The sequence below is a fragment of the Chelonoidis abingdonii genome, chromosome 13 (genome assembly GCF_003597395.2).
Source record: "Chelonoidis abingdonii isolate Lonesome George chromosome 13, CheloAbing_2.0, whole genome shotgun sequence".
NCBI classification, from domain to species: Eukaryota; Metazoa; Chordata; order Testudines; family Testudinidae; genus Chelonoidis; species Chelonoidis abingdonii.
In genome coordinates, this window is record NC_133781.1 from 17,973,856 (window position 1) to 17,996,147 (window position 22,292).

The 22,292-nt window shown below is 48.0% G+C and overlaps 1 protein-coding gene across 6 annotated transcripts in view; it reads left to right on the forward strand.

The window, feature by feature from the left end:
* The first annotated feature begins 7,819 nt into the window (after positions 1-7,819).
* Positions 7,820-22,292, forward strand: part of CASKIN2 (CASK interacting protein 2) — an 84,685-nt gene continuing 70,212 nt past the window's right edge. For 5 of the 6 annotated variants that reach the window (XM_032792922.2, XM_032792924.2, XM_032792925.2 and 2 more), the window contains exon 1: positions 18,981-19,340. The gene's annotated coding sequence lies outside the window, so the exon portion shown is untranslated. Of the gene's footprint in view, positions 7,889-18,980; positions 19,341-22,292 lie in introns of those variants that run through there. The other variant, XM_032792923.2, reaches the window with a different exon arrangement.

Sequence of the window (22,292 nt, forward strand, 5' to 3'; positions counted from 1 at the left end):
GTCTGCCCCTAGCTACAATACCATCTTCCCTCATCTTGTGTTTCTGTGCATTCCTAATGAACTTTTCAGAGTGAATTAATTTTTTTCTTGGCTGGTCAATAAAATAACCTGTATACACACACATATCCCTTTACAAGCCTGGATGCTGGCTAATTGATCACTTCAAACTTCTTTTTAACTGAGCTGAATGTCAAATGGGGCATTCATCTGAACCTAGAAAATCACTTCTTCTCTCACTGCCACTTTCTTGCCATTGAAATGAAAGATTAGAACTGTCTGGTCAGCCCATTAGTAATTCTAGTCCCAGACTGCTAATTTGAGGCTTTGATCTTTATTCCCTGCTTCCCCTGGCTGATTGCAGCGAGCCAAAGGCCAAGGCAAGTGGCTTCTGCAGCTTTCTTTTCCTTGTTAAAGATTAAAGAATCCCAAAGACAAAAGAGCAGCCAAAAATAACAAGGAGGGACAAGTAGCTCTCCACATTGTGGAGGGAAGTGGAGAGGCTCCTGGCACCAGGCTGCCATGGCTGTAACTGTCTCAATAAGGTCAGGGATATGGATATGTGCTCAGCAAATGGACACATTCCACTGTTATGATAAGAAATTCCAGGGTTGTACCGGTATCTGGTATCAACAGCAAGGAGTTCTGAGGGAGGCAGGTACTGCCTCAGGGTAGAATGCTAGTTACTTCCCATTTATAAGAACAGATAGGACAAGGAGGCAGCTGCAGTTTTAAATGCTGCAAAGTCCAGAAATGAAAAAGTTTGGGGTTGAATAGTAACTCATCTACAACTGTGTGCACAAGGCCCGATTTTCCCTCCACTTACCGCACCGTACTTCTACTGCCTCCAGTGGATTTACCCTCCTGATTTACACCAGTAAGTCAGAGTTGTAATAAGTCCCTGCGTGGTACATCTGAGCAACTCCCATCAACATCATTTGGAGAAGTGAGTGCAGATCTGAAGGCAGAAATGGGCCCGTTGCGTATGACATATATCAGCATCACTATTAGTCCACAATACTAGATGGGCAAGTTCCCCTTCTCGCTTTCCGTAGAGCATACCCATTGACTTTGATAGGGTCACACCAGTGAGAGATGCCCATGAGTGTAATGTGGACAGGTTAAGGTTACCAGGGTAGACCTAGCCTCTGTATTTCCTGTAACTATAGCCTTATCGTTATGTTAACATGTGGTGGTGTTTTTAGCTTGGAAGTGAAGTGACTAACATTCAACACTGCTGCAATCAATGCCTGCCTCTCTCTGGGCTTATGTCTTGATCCAAGCTCTCCCTCAGGCATCATATGGGGGATTGTCTGCATTCACAGCAGCCTGATATTCAAACCCTACCCTTTGGTGTCTGAGATTTCATGGGAGCAGAGAGCTGCTCTCTCTGTATAACTGCTCATAAAGGGTCACTTCAGCAATAAATGCAGCCAGCCATAATATGTTGTCACACTTACCTTCTCCCTGAGCAGTGAATATAAATTGCTTGCTGCCTGCTCACTAGCAGTAAAACCCGTAGTTGATCAGCTGTGTCCTCTTCTTGCATGGGGCAATTGGGGGCTGCATGTTAGGACTCATCAGGTCACATTGCAAGGCCAGCACTACCTGGATTAGTGCCCAGCTTGGAATTGTTCCCCCACATCAATAAAACAGATTCCTCCATCATTCCCGCTATCCCTGGTTTGCCTCCCATCTACCATTTCCCCTAGGGCAAATGGACATATCTTTCTTGCCTTCCCTTTGCTAGGGCAGGGAGTTCATCCTCAGGCTGACCTGCCTTTTGCTACCCCTCTGCCATCCTAGGGATGGAAAAATCCCCAGAGCATCAAATCTTCTGGCCTCCCAGCCAGTTTCATGGTCTCTGGACAAACCTTCTGGGCATCTTCTGAATCTGCTTGGCCTGTCTGTCTCTACTTGCACTCCTGGGATGAGGTACCAGTGTACAGAAGGGTTTCTCATGGGTTTGTGTCCTCAGAAGAAGTCCTTTCCAAATCACCATGCCCATAACATGACACCTATGCCCAAACCAACCCCTGTCTATCAGAGTTTATAGTTGCCCCTTTGGGTCCTGCTGATTTCACAGTAACTTTTAGCTCTCTTAACTTTTAGCTTTAGCTTTCAGAGTGCTTTTCCTTACTAGAACTTGATTGGGGAAGGTAAGTGTCATCCCTGTTTTACCAATGGGGAATGCACAGAGAGAAGAAATGACTTGTCCAAGGACACACAGCAAGTCATTGGCAGTGCTGGAATTCAAAAGCGCCTTAACCACTGGACTGTGCTACCTCCCACTGCATGGCCCTGATTCTCCACTGTGTCCAAGCTGTGCTCATCTGAGGGTGGCCGCAGGCACTGGCTTCCTTATTCATGGTCCCCTCTCTCCAGAGGAAGTTAGAGCAGAAGGTGGCCTAAAGGTCTGGAATGGATCTCACAGCAGAGGAGAATTGGGTGTAGTGATCCCACCCATGCCCTGATCCAAGAACACCTCTGACACAGCCCATCCCTGCCTTTATACTGGGGGGCAGGGAGCAGCTGGTATAGTTGCTTCTGCCTGCTTTCCATTGGTAGACAGTTCACCAACACAAGGGGACAGCTCTGTCAATTTAAGGCCACTTTGGACTACTGACATGGCATACAGAGACCAGAGACTCTAGCCCTGACTCAAGAGCCACACTTTCCTTTAAGAAGAGCAGCTCAGCAGTGAGGAAGAACTTAGCCAATTAAATCCAGCTTCTGAAAAGACTTTCTAAGCCATGTTAGGGGGATAACAAAGCAAAAGCCCTCTCTATAATCCTGCTCTTTCATCTCCCAGGAGTTCCTTCCCATCCTTTCTGTTTTGTGTGTCTCTTGATTGTGAAGAGAAATAAGAAATAATTTCCACTTAAAAAATCCCAAACAACCAATCTCTGCAAAAGCCAGGCTGGAGGGAGCTGAAAGGATAGAGGTTTTAATGAAGCCTCACTGGGAGCTCTTCCAGCCTGCATCATTAGTCTGAAGGATCCACTTCATGTACACTCACTCAGGATGTTTCAAGCAAAATTGGGGCCCCTTGCAAAGCTATTCAGTTGGGGTCTGATCCAACACCCATTGCACTGAGTGGAAAGACTCCCACTGACCTCAATGGGCTTTGGATGGGGCCAGCTGGCCCAAAGACCAACAGTCATTGTGTGACCTTCTGGTCACTACCTTCCCCAGCTCCTGTGTCGTGCCAGCTGGTAGGGATGGGCAATTCACGCCCATGAAGAAAATAGCTTTTGTATCCAAAGTGGGGGAAGCTAAAGAAGGGTAAAATGCAAGGTGCCCCAGCCAGGACTGTGATGAGGAGAGAAGTGTCCCAGTTCTTCAGCGGACACAAATTATCTCCCCAGAGCTCCCTCCCTGTCAATATGAAACAGCTGATGCCTGACACTTTATGGCTCTAGAGCAGCGTTTCTCAAATGCAGCCACCAGTGACTTTTTTTGTGGTCACAATAGTCTCCTGGGCAGTGATGGGGGAGGGGGCAAAGCAGCGACCCCTCCTCTTCTTATTGCTCCTGTATACACCTTGGTGTTTGCTGGCACCGCCAGCAGGGACAGCGTCCTGCACTGCCTCTGCAGACGTATGGGACACAATGCTGGCGGAACCTTGGACTCCGCAAGAAGCAAGTGAGTTCCTGACCCACCTTCCCAAGGCGGCAGGGCTCCAGCCATGAGGCCTTGGGCTTTGGCCATGGGGCAGCAGGGCTCAGCATCCACCCCTAACTGCCCTGGTCCCTGCTGCCTCCCCTGCATACAGTACTTAATTTGGGCTGGGGCTGAGTCCAGGCATCCATAGGCTTGGCAGGTCATAGCCAAGGCACCTCTGGGCTTGCCGCATCAGTTACCAGTCCCAGCGCAGGCAACAGGAGGCTTATGTTTATTAATATTACTTTTCACAGCCTCCCAGCTAGCTAGCAAGTCTATGCTAGTGGATGTGCATATTTTTTTCTAAAGTTAATTATGTATTTTAGGGAAAAGTGTCAGAGCGGCTACCAGCAAGAGTTGGTGGCTGCACTCTGAGGCCACCAAAAGAATTTGTCATGAGCCCCCCTGTTCTAGAGAATGAGCAGTGACTTCCCACTAGCAATCCATCCTGTCCCTGGTAGAGTGCAGGTTGCACAGTGACCCCTGACAGGCACCACCTCCTCTCCGCATCTCCCAGAGCCACTGGCACTTCCACAGGCACTGATCAGTGGCTCTCTCACACTCCAGGAAAAGGTTAGCAGCTGGTAGTTCAGTATCTAATTCATAGATCATTAAGTTGGGACCTGTGAAGGGAGACAATGCATGGAAAGGGAGAGGGAAGGAAGGGGCATGTAGAAAAGGAACATGAGTGAAGAGAGTGTGGGTGAAGAGGAGAAAGGTGCAGTGGGAATGAGTGCACTTAGGATGGAAGCGGAGGAGAACGGAGCATGATGGATGCTAGTGTGGGAGATGGGAACTTGTGAAACAGGTGCATGTCAGCAAGGTCCAGATGGCAAAACTCGCTCTCAAGGCTGACGCATCCGATAACACCCTGTGTCTCTATCTAGTGCCCATATTTACCTTTGTCTCAAGCCAGCCCAGATATCCATGTTTCCTGAGCTTGGCAGATAAAGCAAGCTGCTTCATTAATCAGCAGGCCTGGAGAATGGGGGTCACGTGAGGCAGGCGCACTGCGAGTTAATCTACTTTGCTCCAGCATGATGGATGGAGCTCATTTCAGGCACTAATCTAGTCTATGTGCATGCTAGACAAAAATAGATTAGCCCCTGCCTGGTTGACACTGCAAGAGGGCTCTCAATGAGGTGGGACACGCTCCAAAGTCCTGGAATAACCCTGTGAACACTGGGCTAAGTGATGGCGATTCCAGCAGTGCTGAGGTGCAGTGCTGCAGTGGTGGGGGCTAGAGGCATTGTGGTTGCTTTAGACAGAGGCAAGCAGAATTCTGCCTGAGCGCCGTGGGGAGCATGCTTTGAAGAGGATCCTTAAAACTAGTGCCACATGCGCTAGTCCCAGTTCCAGCCACTAGGCTGTCAAGGTATTTTTCCCCCAGTTTGAACTTTAGTGTCCAAAAGTGGGGACCTGCATGTACCCTTCTAAGTTTAATTTCTAGCTTAGATCTGATAGCACCGCCACCAGCCAAAATATAGTGTTTGACACACTTTCTGTTCCCCCAAAACCTTCCCTGGGCAACCCAAGACCCAAACCCCTTGGGTCTTAGAACAAGGAGAAATAAACCATCTCCCCTCCTTTCCCCCCTCCCAGACTTTCCCCTCCCTGGGCTATCCTGAGAGACTACACTGATCCAAACTCCTTGGATCTTAAAACAGAGAGGAATTATCTTCCCGCCCCCGCTCCTTTCCCTCCCCCCCCAGTTCCTGGTGAGTTCAGACCCAATCCCCTTGGGTCTTAAACAAGGGGAAAAAAATCAATTAAGTTTTTAAAAAAGAAAGCTTTTACTTAAAGAAAAAAGTAAAAATTATCTCTGTAAAATTAGGATGGAAAATGTTTACAGGGTATTCAGCTCATATAGACTAGAGGGACTTCCCCCCCCCACAGCCTGATTCAAGTTACAGCAAACAGAGGTAAAAATACTTCCAGCAAAATACACATTTGCAAGTTAAGAAAACAAACATAAGACTAATCCGCCTTTTCTAGCTGGTACTTACTACTTACTAATTTGAACATGAGAGACTGTTTCAGAATGATTGGAGAAAGACCTGGTTGCACATCTGGCCCCTCTTAGCCCCAAGAGCGAACAACCAACAAAACAAACAGCACAAACAAAGACTTCCTTCCACCGAGATTTGAAAGTATCTTGTCCTCTGATTGGTCCTCTGGTCAGGTGTCAGCCAGGTTCACTGAGCTTTTTAACCCTTTACAGGTAAAAGAGACATTAACCCTTAACTATCTGTTTATGACACAGACACTATGGGAGACAAGGAGTTTGCCCTCCACACCATATGGATGTGCCTCCTTTTTGGGGTGCACAACTCCCACTGCCATGTTTGCCACCCCCTGCTGCTCAGGGAGTGCTAGCTGCAGCATTCTTGCGTCCTCCTCTGTGAGGTGCACTGAGGTGTGTGTGTGAGAGTCAGGCATAGTGAAGCCATTTATTGGCTCATTGTCTGTGCTTCCATTGCCTCCTGTAGTTACTGGGAGCTCCCTGTCCATAGGCCCATCATCTCCCTACAGTCACTGCAAGCTCTCTTTCTGTGGCTCTGTTGTCTCCTTATAGTCACGGTGCACTCCTTGTCCATAGCTCCATTGCCTCCCTTCCGTCGCTATGGGCTCCCTGTTGGTGCTCTCAGCCTCTCCCCTTGGCAGTCTCATGGCCCAAGGAACTGAGCAGTGACATGCATTTGTGAAGTGACATTTCAAATGTTTTTGGGATGTGCCCATGGAACATTAATGAGGCCCCTGGAGTTCCCGAGCTGCTGCCTGGAACCTCTGCGTTGTTCTCCAGTAGCTGCAGCGACCCTTGGGATGATTTAGGTCACTGCACAGGGTCTCTGACTGTTATTTCCTTTACAGTCGCTAGGAGAGCCGGTTTCCTGGGTATCTGATCGCAGCCTTTTGCTAAACAAAGAGATTGAGCCACGGTCATGCCAGAGGATTCCCTTGAGTCTATTATGGTCTGAATACAAGCTGGGTCTCAGCTTCCTGAGCCTGACCTATGTGGCAGGCAGTGCCCAAGAGTCACTGGACCGCATGAGCCTTCCATTAAAATTGAAGGCACAACTGCTCTCCGCTGCTGTGAGAGCAGGATCAGGCCCACTCAATCTAAACAGGGACTAGAGGAGTTAACAGGTTATTTAGGCCAGTGAGGATAATGCCAGCTGCACATTCCTTGTGAAAGGCCCAGGGAAGAAATTCAGGCCTGCTGTAAGCAAGTGAAATGCCAAACCACTCCAAGGCCTTTTCCTGGCCTTGTTTCTTATTTAAAAGTGGTCCAGGAGCTGACTAAGGAAAACCCAGATGGGCACTTTCTCCTTAACTACCTTTGCCTTGTATTCCCAGAGCATCCACTCCTGTCCCTGCTTCTCACTTAAAGGTGGCATGGTGCCTGCTCAGGGTAACTCCAGGCATGCCTTCCCCTCAGGGATTCTGAGGGACAGATCTCTCTACTGAAAGTGACTCCGATGGAATATTTGCTCCCTGCTGGGTGGCTGCTGTAGGTTATAATATCTGCTGACATTCAAACAAGCCATGTTTTCATATGACTAATTACTCCTTGCCTCCTAACAGGAGCCGATAAGCCTCCAAAGTGCCTCATGAAAACGGAATCAGGAGTGCAAGCCAGCGGCTTATGGAATAACAAACAGCATAGGGACAGAGCACGGCTGGCTGCCATGTCGTGGGGTTGGAGCAAGGCATGCTCTTTGTCCCTCTTGCAGACTAATCCGAGTGGAAGGGGAACCCGCCTTTATTATCTGGGTGGCAGATAAATGTCTCTGACCTTCAGCTGATGACTGGTGTGAGTGGATGTGCAGAACCTGCAGGGCTTGTGAACAGACATTTTAGTTCCCCCCTCTCTGCCTCAAGTGCAGAGCCCAACTGACATCAAAGCAACAGAATGTCTAATCCTGTTTTGAATCAGCGCAAGCACATGCAGAGAATGTTAAACAGGGAATCCAGCAGCAGAAAGGGGAAAAAAAAGGATTATCTTTAATTTCCTGAGAGAGCAAGTGAGACAGAGAGAGAGGGAAAGAAAGAAAGAAAGAAAGAAAGAAAGAAAGAAAGAAAGAAAAAGAAAGAAAGACGTAGGGAGAGAAGAAGTGACTGTCCAGACGGATTCACAGATGAATAGTAGAAGGAGAAAACCAGGCAGAAGGGAGCAGGAAAATCAGAAAGAGCCAGAGCGCCACAACAGATGTATTCTGATTGAAAGGTGAGTGTGAGCAGATAGATATCTAGAGCAACATGGAGCCAAGTACTGGAGCATGGGAGGTCCGGTCCTTGCCCAGGGGAGATCCTTCATTAGTTACCTGCCAGAGTCCCATGCTCTGAGCTGTAGATCCACTTAGAATTAATTGCTAATGGGGTTTGGTATGTTTGAGCAGAGTTTCAGAGTCTAATTTCAGCTCCCTCACCCCATGAAGTGCTGTTAATGCCACAGAACTTGCTTCTGTAGTGAGCTCAGTGAGAGCACTACACTGGCTGGAAAGAAGCAGAGGGGTAGCCCCATATTATTTCAGTGCGTGGTGAGGGGCAGACTGCAGTGCTAGGTGGAGGGATGTTGTTTGGGGTAGGATGGGGGAATGCTTTTGTTTAAAGAGACTTTGACTGGGCACTGCCTGCCTGAGTAGAGCATCCAAAACCACTGGGAGGTGGATGGGAGCAGCTCCCCATCCTTTCCCCATCTTTATCAGAGCTGACTAGCTAGCTAGGTTCTTATGCTAGTGCCCATGACTGCAATATTGCCACTGATTCCATACACAGCAACTGCCGAAACTCTGTGCCCCGGTTGGTGTTCAGGAGAGTCCTACAGGGCTTGTGCTAATGGACCTTTGTCTGGCCATAGGGAAGTAGAAAAGCTGGACTGGAGTGCTGAGGCCTCACAGAGTCCAGGCCTACCACATCTGCCCTTGTCATCCTCACGACCAAGCCTGCGAGCAGGGCTGGAGTGCCTGGACCTCAGTGAGGGAGGGTGTCACAGCTGCCAGAGAGGCCCAAATGCCCTTCTCCACTGCAAGCGTTCAACTTCCAGAAGCAACACAGCCCCCGGCTTGGAAGCCTCCGGTACCTTCTTGTTCACCCCCAGGGGACAGGGAGCAATCAGGGAGTGAGGGCTGCATCCACATGGAAGGTTTTAAAAAAGGGAAAATTCCTGATGTCGGGCCTTTTCTCTGGGATCCAGGTGTTTAGTTTTCATAAAAGGGACTGGACTGACAGCCCCCTTCCCCTGGGGAGCAGAGCTCTCCCACCCCAGCGCAGACAGCAACACAGCAAGCCACTGCTGCCAAGCCAATGTGCCTCACTCCTGCCCTGGAGGGACCTATCCTGAGCACAAAAGGGGAATTAAGTCTCCATGCCTGGAACAGAGTGGCTGGCCCCTGTAGTGTATGTCTGTTTAGCATTTTGGTTTGAGCAGGGGCCAGCCTCCCAGCCTGGATAGCCAGACTTGGGCTAACAGGGCTGGTGCTATTGCTCTGAAAATAGCTGGGTAGGCACCATGGCGAAGTTGTGGCTTTGTCTGGACCTTGGGCTCTGAAGCCTGGGGAGGTAGTGGGCTTCCTATCCCAAGCTGCAACTTCAAAGTGCTATCTACACTACTGTTTTTAGAGCACCAGGAGAAACCCCATTAAGCCAAGGATGGAGAGGAGGCTAGCTCCCACTAAAGCCAAAATGCTTGCAGATGTATCACCAGGGCTAGCCAGTCTATTGGAAGGGCCCTTTTGAGATCAAGTGTTTGGGCCTTGGAGAGAGAATTATCAGTCCCAGCTGGGAAGGGTCTGGTGATTACCTAATGAGCACTTTGATTTCTGGGAAGGCTGGAAGAGCTCAGGTTGGAGGGGAGCACCAGAAAGCAGGTTGGTGTTTGTGTCAGGAGGGTTGGGGAAAGGTAGATATATGTTGAACTGCATAATTTTAGAGCTTGCTTGTGCAGTTGGTAACTGGTGCCTGAAGAAAGGGCTTGAACAGATGGGGGGCATGGTGTTAACCCTTCCTGGGCTGGGGAGTGGGGACAGGCTAGCAGTCTATAATGACCCATTTAATCCTGGGCCTGTGTGCCCATTAGTGCTTACTACAGAAGAAGCAGCAAAGAGTCCTGTGGCACCTTATAGACTAACAGACATATTGGAGCATGAGCTTTTGTGGGTGAATACCCACTTTGTCAGGTGCATGTGAGAAGAGAGACTTTTATAAATGCTGCAGCTATAGCATTGTAAATGTATGTGGCACTTTACAAACATGCTCCCTGCCCAGGAGAGCTTGTGAGCTCAGGGACCTTTGGACCTCAATAAGTGTTTTGAAATTGAGTACAGGAAAGTGAGAATGACCCCTAAACCCAATGAAACATACACGTTAGATAGCCCATGGCTGGGGCAATAGGGAATGGTGGAGAGTGATGATCTGGGGAGGGGATGACTGTAGGAGCAGGTAGTGCCTTTGTAACCAAAAAGAGAGACTTTCATTCACCTGAGAAAGTGACAGAGCAGGATGGAGAGAGCCTTGAGTGGAGTGTGGAGCAGGGTTGACTTGAGATATGAGTGGAGTGGGATTACTTGGGGATTTGAAGGGGAGGATGAGGAGTTTGATGTAGTAGGAGACAAAGCCACTGAAGGAAGCTGGCACAGAGCCATGGGAGACAAGGAAGAGGTGGTTGACTGATGACTAGGAGCCAGCGTGTGATCTCCAGGACCACCCTGTGACAGGGTTTGGGGAACCCAGCCCCACCTGGAGCAGGTCACTGATTGGATGACATGCTGCCCTGGGACACTCAGCAGGAATGTGCTTGGGGCTTGCAGTGGGTTAGGCAGCACTAAGTTTCTTGGCAGGTGTCCTTCATTACTCTTGCAGTTAATGCTGCCACCTGCTAATTGCCCTGGGAGCCAGCTGGAATGGCCATAGCCCAACACAACCAGCTCCTTACAGCTCTGTGCTGTAACATGAGATAATAGGGACTGGATTCTCCTGTTATAAACTGGGCACTGTTTCTGCTGGGCTGGGGTGGAAAGAAAATCATCCCCTGGATATAAACCTCATCAATAGCATTCAATAGAGTAAATTAAAATAGCAAACACCAAGCTGCTGTTTGCCCCCTCCAGGCAGATGAGTCATGGTGTAGATGAGTTTGGATGGAGTTGGAGTTTGTCTTTCTCCCTCATATCAGTGGAGGCAACATGCGGGAGCACAGCAGTCTCACCCCATGGGCAGCATCTGGATGGCTCAAGGGGCTGGTTGGGGATGAAGCAAGCGTTCAGCCTGCACCCCCCTGAAAAGCAGTCCTTGCGTGTAAAAGAGTGCAGCCTTGATTCTGGGCAGCAGCTGTAGGGACTTGAGCTTGTTTAATAAGTGAAGCCCAATTATTTAACCTGGGGACCTCAGATAGGATGGTTGTCTTCACATTTAGGTGTTCACACTCTCACTGAAGGCAGGTATTGAGCCCCCTACGTGCAGATCTAGGTGCCCTTGTGGGGCTCTGGATTTCTGGATTTAGGTGCCAAGTTCAGTAACAGAGGGGTAGCTGTGTTAGTCTGGATCTGTAAAAGCAGCAAAGAATCCTGTGGCACCGTAGTCTATAAGGTGCCACAGGATTCTTTGCTGCTTTTACAAGTTCAGTAACTGACTCTCAGCCTGCAGATTACTGAATAATGGGCGAATGTTTAAAAATGTCCCGCTGGCATCAGCAGCTGCAGCCTGCAAGCAGTCACTGTCTGTTTGAGGATAGAGATAGGAGAAATGAAATGAACAGATACGCCCCTCAGGCTCACAATGTGCTATACATTCTGCCTACCCTGCTGCCTTCTGCTCAAATACCGTACTCATGTGGCAGGACCCTTCTGCCTGGATTGTTACAGTAGAGTCAGGATGATGGCATTACAGAGACGCATGCATACAGGAGATGTATAGCTGAGCTCTATGTATCTGGGCAGCTAGCTTCTTCTGAGGTCAAAGTGCTTTGCAGACGGTGAACCATGCGCTGCACAGGGTAGTAAGGTGTGTCTGGAAAAGCACCACAGTGTAGGGAGAGAAACAACATCACTGCATTCTCACCTTAGGCAAAAGCCCCCCAGTGCAGTGGTGGCTCTGTGGCATTGGGGGCAAAGGGAAGAGAATGGCTGCAAGGAACAACTGCTGCTTTCCATGGCATGTTCCTAGGGAGTCTTGTACGAACTGCAATGCTCATTCTGAATACACAGAGTCCACCAGGCTGTCATGGGGAAGAAAGAACCAAGGGAACTATGTGGAGCACCTAAGCTTCCTTGTAGATTCCATGCTGTTGGTGCTATGGGGGTATTCTGTGAGCCAATGCTTGCTCCCCTCCCTTGGGGGAATGATCCAAAGGAAGTACTGAAATGATCTCTGGAATGGTTTCTCCCTTGTATGGAAGTATCTGCCCTATTACTGGTCCTGCTCAATGTGGAGGGGAGACATGAGGCGGTACAAACTGCCGAGCTATCACTTGCTCTATATCTGTTTCATCGGTGATGCTGTTGACTGGCTCTCCAGAGAAAATAGCTGCCAAGTCAGGGATTAGCCTACTTTCTGTTACTCAAATTTGCAACTTTAGATTCTTGTTGGTATTTCAGCTGCTGGATGTCTGGACCGCAGCACCCAAATGCATTTTCATCCATCTGTGCTAGACAAGAAGGTTGCAGCCTTTCCTTTTGAATCTGAACCTCACTATAATTCCAGGTCACCTCTGGGTTGGGTCACTATAATATGCCCTGCATGAACTGTATCTGGAGACCACTCAAACTTCAGCTGGTGCAGAAAGTGGCTGCTCAATTACATATCAGAGCCTCCCACAAGGAGCTTATTGCACCTGTTTTCCAGAGTCTGCACTAGCTCCCAGCTCATTTTCAGGTGCAGTTCAAGGCATTGAGGTCTGAGCTGTAAATTCCCAGATGATTTGATTGCTGTATTTCTAAGGAGCTGCTCTTGTCTGACAGCTGAGATCACAGGGGGCATTTGAGTGGCTAGTCCCTGGCTGTGCTCATTTGGGTAGGCTATGCTCTCAGTGGAGGGCCTTGAGCTCCAAATCCCACTCCCTTAGCTTGGTTCCATCAAGCCCATATTTAGTAACCTTCAGGCCACATAGCAATGCCTCTTTCCCCAGGCTTTCTCTGAAGCTGTTGAGGAGGGATGAGAGTTTAGTTATGTGGGGAGACCTATGAGAACGTTGTTGACTGTGCATCAATTGACTGTTTCTGCGTGTGCCTTTAGGAAGCTAGAATTGTACATGTGCCTAGAGCTTTGTACAGCACCAGTCTATAAACCTGAGTAAATAAATGTGGCCCTTTAGCCAACTAATCCTCACAGTGATCCACTGGGAGGCAGGGAACCATCTCTGCCTCTTACAGCGAGCTTGGCTCAGTCCTGGAGCCAGTGATGTCCCGCAGAGGCTTTGCCTTCCACCATTCCATCACCAAACCAGGAGCGATGTCCCTGCCTGGGATGCTGAATTTTGGAGTTGTGGGGGTTGTCATAAAAATACTGCTGAGGAGGAATCTTTTAATGTTAAGAATGGAAAAGATAAGATTGTACCAAGGGTCAGGAGTGTTTAAAAATAGGGATAACCTTCTCATTTCCCCCACAGCATCTTCAGGCCACTTCGCTGCCCTCATTTGCATGGTGCAAGCTGCCTGTTGTGCTGGACTATCGGAATCCTCTTTTGTTTTCAGAGGTTGGCTATTTCCAGCCAGTGCCCTTAATCTGTCATTTTCACTGAGCGGTGCCTCCACCTCCTAGCCTGGCTCTGGTTATAAGAAAGCATTTCAATTTAAATGTGCTTAAATGAATTCCCCAGCCTCGTCCTCCCACCTGCCCCTCTGCAGCGTGCATACCCGTGGAATGCAGGGCTTAAAAATAGCAGCGGCACATCACTGACTAGGTGTTCCTGATGGTCATACCACTAGACCACACTGCTCTCTATGGTATTTAAACCAAACAAGAGGGAAAGGTGGGGATTTGACTGAGCTGCGACTGAAAAAAGTGTGTTTCCATCATGCTATTTCATAACATACTTACCATGGTTTGGAAGTCTGTCTATTCTCAGCCTGTCACTTTTTAGTGGCTCTTTTCTGTCACTAGGTGGCGAAAAAACAGTTTCAAACTTTCAAAGCCTTGCAATCCATGAGCAAATGAGAGATTTTTAGTGCAAAGTTTTTTGTGCTCTTGGGCCCAGACCGAGAAAGATATTTAGGTACCTAAATCCCAGTTTTAGGCTCCACTGTGATTCACAAAGCCTTTGCTTGGTTGGCATCTAATCTTACTTAGCACCTAAATTTTCAGGGGGAAAGGCACTTTTGTGTCGGCTTCTGAGCATGCGCACTGCAGCCTCATTGCCAGCGTTCAGACCATCATCTTTCTCACATGGAAGCCCCAGCGGAATCCATCAGTGGGTGAAGACTGGTGTTCCCTCATCCAGTAGAAGTGGTCTGAGCACACTTACTGGATTGGGCCCCATTCAAAATCCAGGAGGAGATCTGGTGCTGGCCCCCCTATAATTGTTAACTGAGGGGTTCGAGCACTCAGCTGAGAGATGTAGGGAACCTAGGTTCAGCCCCACTGTCTGCCTGAAAGAAAGGAGAGGTTCTGAACCAGGGTCTCCCACCTCTTAGGAGAGTGCTTTAACCAGCAAGCTCTGGGATATTCTGATGTGGGGGTTCCCTCAATCTCTCCTGTTGAAGCTGTAAATAATTAGAGTGATGGGCACTGGACCCTGGGTCTCCCACCTCCTGGATGGGATGCCCTAACTACCTGGCCATAGGGTCACTCTTTGGCCCACTGACTATTTAAGTATTTATACACAGTGGAGCAGCTGGAGAGGTTGTGGGAGCCCCCATAACAAGATATCCTATAGCCCAGTGATTTGAGCAGCTCCTCGGAAGTGGGAGACCTTAGTTCAAATCCTTTTTCACAATGAAGGGAGGTGGTATTGACCCTGGGTCTCCTACATCCCACTTTTACGCCTGGGCTAATACTAAGAAGGTGGCTACTACCAACAGTGTCTCCTCCATCAACACCATCTCCTCCTTCGACCATTTTGTGTGGTATGAGGCAGGCACCTCATTCATTCTCTCAAGAAACAACTTAAACATCTACAGTGCCTGACTCCGGGAGAAGGGTTCCCAGCTGTGGATCACAAGCAGATAGGCACCTAACTCTGTGAGAGGGACGGGACTTAGGACAAACCCCTCTTGTCTGCACCTTCCACTGAGCAGTTCAGGCAGCTTTCCACCTAACATGCTGGCTCTCATGGACTGCATTATTGGGCATTTCTGTGTATGGGGAGCCTAGGCACCTTATTCAGGCTTTGTAGATCCCATTGTTATTCCAGGAATTTTCTTGGTGCCTGAAAGTTAGGTGTTGTGATGCCTATGTCCCTTTGTGGGTCTGGCTCTCAGCTGGGGCTAACAAAGACAACTGGGGATGCTCTGGAAGTCCTGCAGGATATTTTGCTCTTGGTCAGCAGGGCTGATTTTTTTTTTTTCTGACAACAAATAAATCATTTTAATTTTGACTATTGGAAACAAATAATAAAGGGATAATCCCAGGAGTTAGATGAAGAAATAAATAGCTGCAGAAACTGATGGAATAGCAAAGATGAAGGAAGACTTTCAGTTGTCCCCTTGCCTTCCAGTGTGGGCTTCAGGGACATGGCAAAGGAACAAGCATAGCTTGGGAAAAGGGGAAATCTCTGTCTGGTCCTGTGTTGGCATTCCAAAGGGCTGCTGCTTTCTCAGACTTCAAGCAACCTACATGTGAGGGGTAAAATGATCAAATTAAAAGCCTGGTTTAAATATGCTGACTGGAGAATGAATTCTGCTCTTGTTTATGGCAATGTTTAATGTCCTGGAGGGGGGCTGTATGCATATGCATATGGATGACACTGGAACGACACGTCTGTGTCGTAGGCCTTGTACTGCTGAAGTGAGTCTTCATTAGTTTCCATGGTAGGGGGCTTTGCTCTTGGAGAAGGAAGTTGAGAGTTCTAGCCCCCTGAAGTTCTGAGCTGCACACAGCAATACCTGCAAGGGTGAAGGGGAAGAACAGATGTTATAATATGAACTGTGTGTATTGTAGTATATGAACTTAGTATGTTTTTTGTGCACATCAAGCCAAAATATATTTCCTCAGATAGCAAATTCTCTTTTCCTCTCCCTTCCTCCCTGAAAGGTGCTCTCAAATAACTCCTTGTTTAAAAAGAATACAATCCAGTATGATCAATCCCTACCAATAGCCTGCAACGGGGAAGTTGTACTACTCACCTCTAGATGGCAATATTGTCTCAACTAGACAGAGGTTCTTTTTAGTGCAAAAGGGAAAATCCTTGAGGGAATCTGAGCAGTTCTGTCCCATGTACATAGAACTCACTAAGGGCTGGATTTTCACAGTTCTAGCTGAAGTCAATGGGAGCTGCAGGTGCTCAGTATCTTTGAAAACCAGGCCCCGCGAAAGTGAGGACTTGGGCTGGGGTGAGCTTTTAGCTGTGCTCCTGCATGTTCCCTCCCCCAAAGTTGCACCAGAAATGCAGCAATAGAGTTCATTCAGCTCTGATCCACTGCCCAGGTTCACTCCAAGGAAAAGAATTTTTAAAAGGAGCTTGGAACCCACTCCAGTGCAGTAGAGGGGGTGATTAGTCAGGCAGAAAAGAGCCCTTTCTCCCCAGCTCTGGACAGATCTGTTCCACTTCCCTAGACTCACTGGATAGCTCTGACAACACACAGCTCTCTTAATTGCTATGAGATATTTAGCTTTGAGATGAAATTTTGTGTAGGGTTTTTCTTTATTGATGATCATCCCTCTTGGAACCTGTACTGTGGATGCCATGAAAATAAATCAGACATCCTGATGCTTTGTCTGTAGTGCTACAACGTGTCTTTGCTGGAGTCTGGTGTTCTGGGACACCAACAGCTCTTACTAAATGATCAGGAGGAAGAAATATTAGCTTTCCAAGGATTAAAAAGCTGTGTGGTTTACTGATAGGTAGCGTGACTCTACTGTCTTCTAATCCTAGCCCTGCCACAACAATTGCTGTGTGCCTTCAGGCAAGTAACTTAAGCCAAAATTTTCAAATTTATTGACATAAAGTAAAGAACCTAAATACGTGGGTTAATGTTCAAAGCCGTCATTGGGAATTGTAGTGGCTCAGTATAGCTGAAAATCAGGCCAAGTGCTTAATTGGCACCCTAGTTTAGAAATGTTGGCCTTGACTCCTGTGTTTTAGAACTTGTCTTCACACGCAAATTGTACCACTTTAACTATACCATTATAATTAAAATCACGCAACCCTCCTTGTGGAGAGACAGTTATTTCAGTGCAAAGGTGCTTATAACGGTGTCGCTTATTCCTGTATGAGAATGGAAGTAAACTGTACTGCTATAAGATACCATTATACTGGTATAATCCCATGCTAGGGATTGTATCCGTGTAACTATATTGATAGAAATTCATGTCCCTGAAGGAAATAGTGACACTGGTACAAAAACTGTGTAGACCCAGCCCTTAGTTTCCCATCTACAAAGTGGGCTTATCTGCTTCCCAGGGTGTTGTGAAGCTTAATTAAGATCTTTAAAAGGACAAAGGTACTACATAAATTCGGGGGATTAGTATAAATGTCAATGCGCTTTACAAGCTCTGACAAAATCACATAATGAACAACAAGACCTTTAACTTCATGTCACTTCCTAGCAAGATTACTTATAGCGCCACGCTTCAAAATAGCAGCTGTAAAACATTGACATTTCTAATCAAATGTGCATAATCTTTTTTTTTATTATTTTTTTTAAATCAGAACTGAAAAAATGGGGTATTTTAGAACTCCAGCTCTTCCTTCTCAGCCAGCCCTGCAATTTTCCTCATTATTCGTGTTGCTCAATAAACTATAGTTTGGTGTAATTTCTTAGGGGCTGATCTGGAGAAGTGCTGAGTACTTATGACTCCCACAAAAGCCAACAGGAGCTGTGGGTTGGGCCTTTAGTGATTTAAGCCAATGTATGGGTTTTTAATCTGATTAGCTGTTGATAATCCAGAGGTATCATGCAGTGAAAGCTGTCCAGCTTTATTAGGCAACCTTCTGTTCTAAGAACCCCTCTGACAAGGCAGTCCTACTGACTACAGTTCTGCTCCACTTTTGTTAGGAAGCAGCCTTCAGTAACTCATTTTTGATGGTCACTTATTTTGGATGGTTCACTGTAGTAAGATTAAAGGTGATTAACTATTACTTGTATAGTGCCATAGGGACGTCGAATGTTTTACGGACAAGGAAGGCAAGGTCTTTGCCCCCAAAGAGCTGATGGTCTAGTGTCCCAGTCCTGCAAGGAGCCCTGCACCCATGTGGAACCCCACTGAAGTCCCATTTGTGCAGGATCCTAATGCGCAGAGCTTGTTATGGGATTGACATGGTGGGACCTGAGCTCTGCACAGTTGGATCCCTGCAGTAAAGGTGACATCTCAGAGGACTGGGGCCTGCCCTCCAGCTCACACAAAATCCACAGAGCCTAATGAGGGAAAGAGAATGCATCACATGTACGCAAAGGGATGGCTCCAGGGGTGATTACAGAATTTGAAATGCGCCCTGGACCGTAAAGTTCTAGACTTGGAAACACCAAAAAGCAGTAAAACAATTGCTTCAGCGCATGGCTGGCACTTAACAAATCTAAAATAGTAATGAGCTGCTCCAGCAAGGCCCCTGGTAAAGAATCCAGCCTTGGGAGGGAGGTGCAGGAACTCCTTAGAGCTGAGATCTCACCTGCGCTGCCTACCAGCAGGGACTAAAGTGGCACTGGCAGCACTTCGCTGGCATTGTTTTTAAAGTGTTTAAACAATCTCAGAATTGAGTTGAAAGTTGCAAGGAAAGAGGAACCGGTTTGCTGTGAAGCTCTTCCCACCCCCAGCCCTCTAGTTCTCCCTGCTCCCATAGATAAGCTGTCCGCCCATACAGCCTGTGCTCCCTGCAGCTGGAAGGGAACGGCACAGGCTAGTATTTAAGGGCTGGGACGCCTCTCTCGACCTTCCACCAGGCTCTGGCTGGGGAGCAGGCTCCGGCCCCAAGCCACGCACACCTGGGCACATGCTTCCTGTTGTAGTTACACTAGAGTCTCAGGTAGCACCCTCCACTCGCCCCTCCCCTTGCCCAAATCTGGACCTGACTGACAGCAGCCCTGGCCCTGCCCAGCTCGTGCAGCCCCCTTTGCTTTTCCAATCAGGAGGGACGGAGCGGAGGCTGGGTGGGATTTCCTGCAGGGAGAGAGACCGAGCAGGCAGGGGGAGGTGGCTTGGGGGAGAGAGACTTTTCAGAGTTCCTAGGCGCCCTGTGAGACTGACTAGACGGGTCAATTTCAGCAGCGGGGTTGGCGGTGCCCGTGGAAATCCCTAGCAGGCCAGGCAGGGCTCTGAGGACCAAGGGGGATATTGTTGCAGCAGCAGCAGCAGCTCTGCTTTGCAGTTCCAGCGCCTGGGACTTGATCCCCTCCTCCCTCTTTCCCCCCGAGTCCGGGACTGTAAGAGATCAAAGGCATTTTTGTGTGGAAGTGGAGATCTGCTCTTGGCTTTTATTACACCAGCTCGGTGGGGGTGGGAGATCGCTCCCCAGCCAGGGGTAGACGTGGCTGAGAAGGAATTGGATTTGCAACTTTGCCTGTTGGAAACGCAGGGGAGTTCCTGGGGAGGTGAGTTATGGAGAAGAAAGAGCGGGGCGGGAATTGATGCGGGTGGTGTGCTGCCCGCAGAGAATGACTTTCCCTTATTCCCCGCTTGCTGGGTCACTGGTGCCTGTGCTGTAGCTTTCAAATTCCTTTAATAGGCTCAGCTCCGCGGGTCCCGTTCAGCGTTTTGTTCTGAAAATATTTGTATAAAGCCCCGAGTAAAAGAAGTTCAAAGATCCCCTTTGTCAGAGCTGCCTAATAACGTTCTTCTGCCCCAGGTTAATTTGTTCTGTACTGTTTTTTTTTTATAATTTTAGTCTCTTAAGAGAAGTGCTCCAGGTTGCCTTTTTTTTCTCTTTTTCATTAGACTGTTCCTCCCCCTCCTCCTTCCTTTATAATCCCCTCCATTTGGCTTTTGTTGCAACTTGCTCCTTGTGTGGTCTTGGGCAAGTGCCTTGAACGTCCCAGCCTCAACTTCCCCATTTGTGATATGGGGGTGATTAAGTATACTGGGGGGGTGGTGGAGAGACTGGATTTTCCTAGGTCTGTGTAGTGCCTGGTAGAGGAGATGCCTCAGCGCTAAGTGTTTACTGTTATGGTTGTACTGTGTTTCCAGCATAGTAACCTTTGCATCAGGTTCTGAAGGCAGGGGATGTGGAGAACTTCTCCAGACCGCCCTTTAGGGTTGGGTTTTTTTGTTTGTTTTGTTTTTAAATTGCTGTTCAGCAGCTCTGCTCCTCCCCTTACATAATTCTACTGTTTGCCCTCCCTCCCCCCAGTTGTTTGAAGGAATATTTCAGATTCCTGGGTTCTCCAGGTGAATTCATGGGTTGAAAGATTAGCTTTCTCACATAGTAGGAGGGTTGTTTGCTATCACTGTATACAGCAAATCACATTCCAGACTATTGTCTATAAACACGGACAGGGAGCAGAGGGAGAAATACTTCTCGCTCAGGACTACATCTGATACTGCTGCACTCTTGTGAAGCTTGAGAGGTGCAGATTGTTAACTCTTGGTTACACAGAGTCTTGGATGAGGTTGGCAGAGTAGCTGGCGTTCCGATATGAGCCTGCTTCCTAGTGTAGACTGACTTAAAAAAAATCTTCAATATAAAAAAGTCAAGTGCCGGTGTGTGTGGATGATATCAAAGTGAAGTTGGGTAAGATGTGCTGAAGCAGACTGAATCCAAACAGCTTTAAGCTGGTGCAGTAACTGAGGTTCCAGGAGATGTTCTGTTAACCCAATTCATGTTTGCTTATGGCAAGGAGCAATGAGGATGGACACAAGCATTAGACTTAAGCCAAGTGGCCGCATCTTAATTATAACGTGAGGATAGAGAGAAACCCCGAAAGCAGCCTGACCTGGCAGCAGTGAAGTGGGGACGTGACTGCCAACCTGAGTTGCGATGTGATGCGCATCACAACCCACTTGTAATGTGCAAGTTCAGAACAACCTAGCTGCCTAGGGCCTAATTGGTCAGCATAAACCCAAGGCCTGTAATCACATATAGGTTGCTGCATGGGGAAATCCCAAGCTTTACCATGCGAGTCTGGATATCCCTGCAAATCCAACCCCTTCAGCGCAGAAAGTGAGCTAGCCTCTGACTTGTAGGAAAGGCTGCTGCCCCAGCCCTGGGGTTTGGAGACATGGTGTCTCCAAATAATTCTAAGTGTACCAAGCAGGGAAGAGTCTAACCCCTCTGCCAGGGCAAACACAGATGCCACTAGGCATGAATTTAGCTGGTAAATTCTACCAGCAAACCAGTTCTCAATTTCGGACAGCCTGTCCAGGTTGAAAAGATCTTCTGTTTGCATGGATGTGCGCACATAAGGCCTCGCAGGCTGAGGTTCAGCATCTCAATATCTGCTGAATGTGCAGATGTCCTTGATGCCTTTCTATGCCCATTTGACAACCTTTGGTCTGCATGTGCCTCTCCAAACTGCTCAGACCAAGATGCAACATATGCTGGGAAGAGCTGCCTTGTTACAGCTCAGCTTCCCTCCACTCCTATGAGCAGTTCAAGCCCCTAGTCCACAAGGAAAGAGTTTCCCCCAAGATGTGTGACGACGACTTCAGGAGTGGGGAGAGTTGTTGCCAAAGCTCATAAATCAAGGGCACTGGCTAGTCCCATCCCACACCCTGGTCCGCATTAATCACCCGGGGTCACAAGGGAAACTCAGTGACGGGTATTTGGCAGCGATGGGGGGAGCAAGAAAAAGCCCAGTTCCACCTGGTAACGCCTTTATAGACAGCACCCTGCCAGTGAGAAGCCAATCACAGTATTAGCAGTGGCAAGACTGATTGATGGTGCCCCTCCATGACAGGGAAGGCTGACATTGCCTGGCGGGTGCCACTGTGCCGCCCAGAGGTGTGGCTACCCTTTCAGTCCCATCCTGCAGTCAACACACTGGTGTGTTTCCCTTACCAGGCAATGATCTTAGCTTTATGGGTTTGTCCTCTTCCCTTTGCAGTGTTTTTCCAAGAGTCCGACTCGGTGCTAATGTGTGAGGGTGCAGGAGGCTAGATTGCTCTCTCCCCGATCTACTTTTCATCACCATTTGTTAGCCTAGGTGGTTATAACATCAGATGAACTTTCATATAATTTTTACAGTTGATTTTAGAATTTGGGTAGATTTGTAGTCCCAGTTATTACAACAGAACCCAACATTATAAACAGCCAAGGATGCATCTCAGGAGCTTTAAGAAAGGGAGATCTAGAGAATCCATGGCTCAAGTGACTGGTAACAGAAAGTGGAGCCTAGTAGCACTAGTTTGCTGGTTCTAATTTGGTGCTAATGAAGAATGGTAGTTATCTGACAGCAGTTTGGCAGCTTGTGTCAATCTTTCTTACTTTCTCTCGCACATGCTGCTTCTCCCAAGATTTCATGACAGGGTGAAGAGAAGCTCCCAGATGCATGGCTAAAACATAGGAGAAGTCTAGAAATGTACAGAATGCCATTTAAAAAACTTCATGT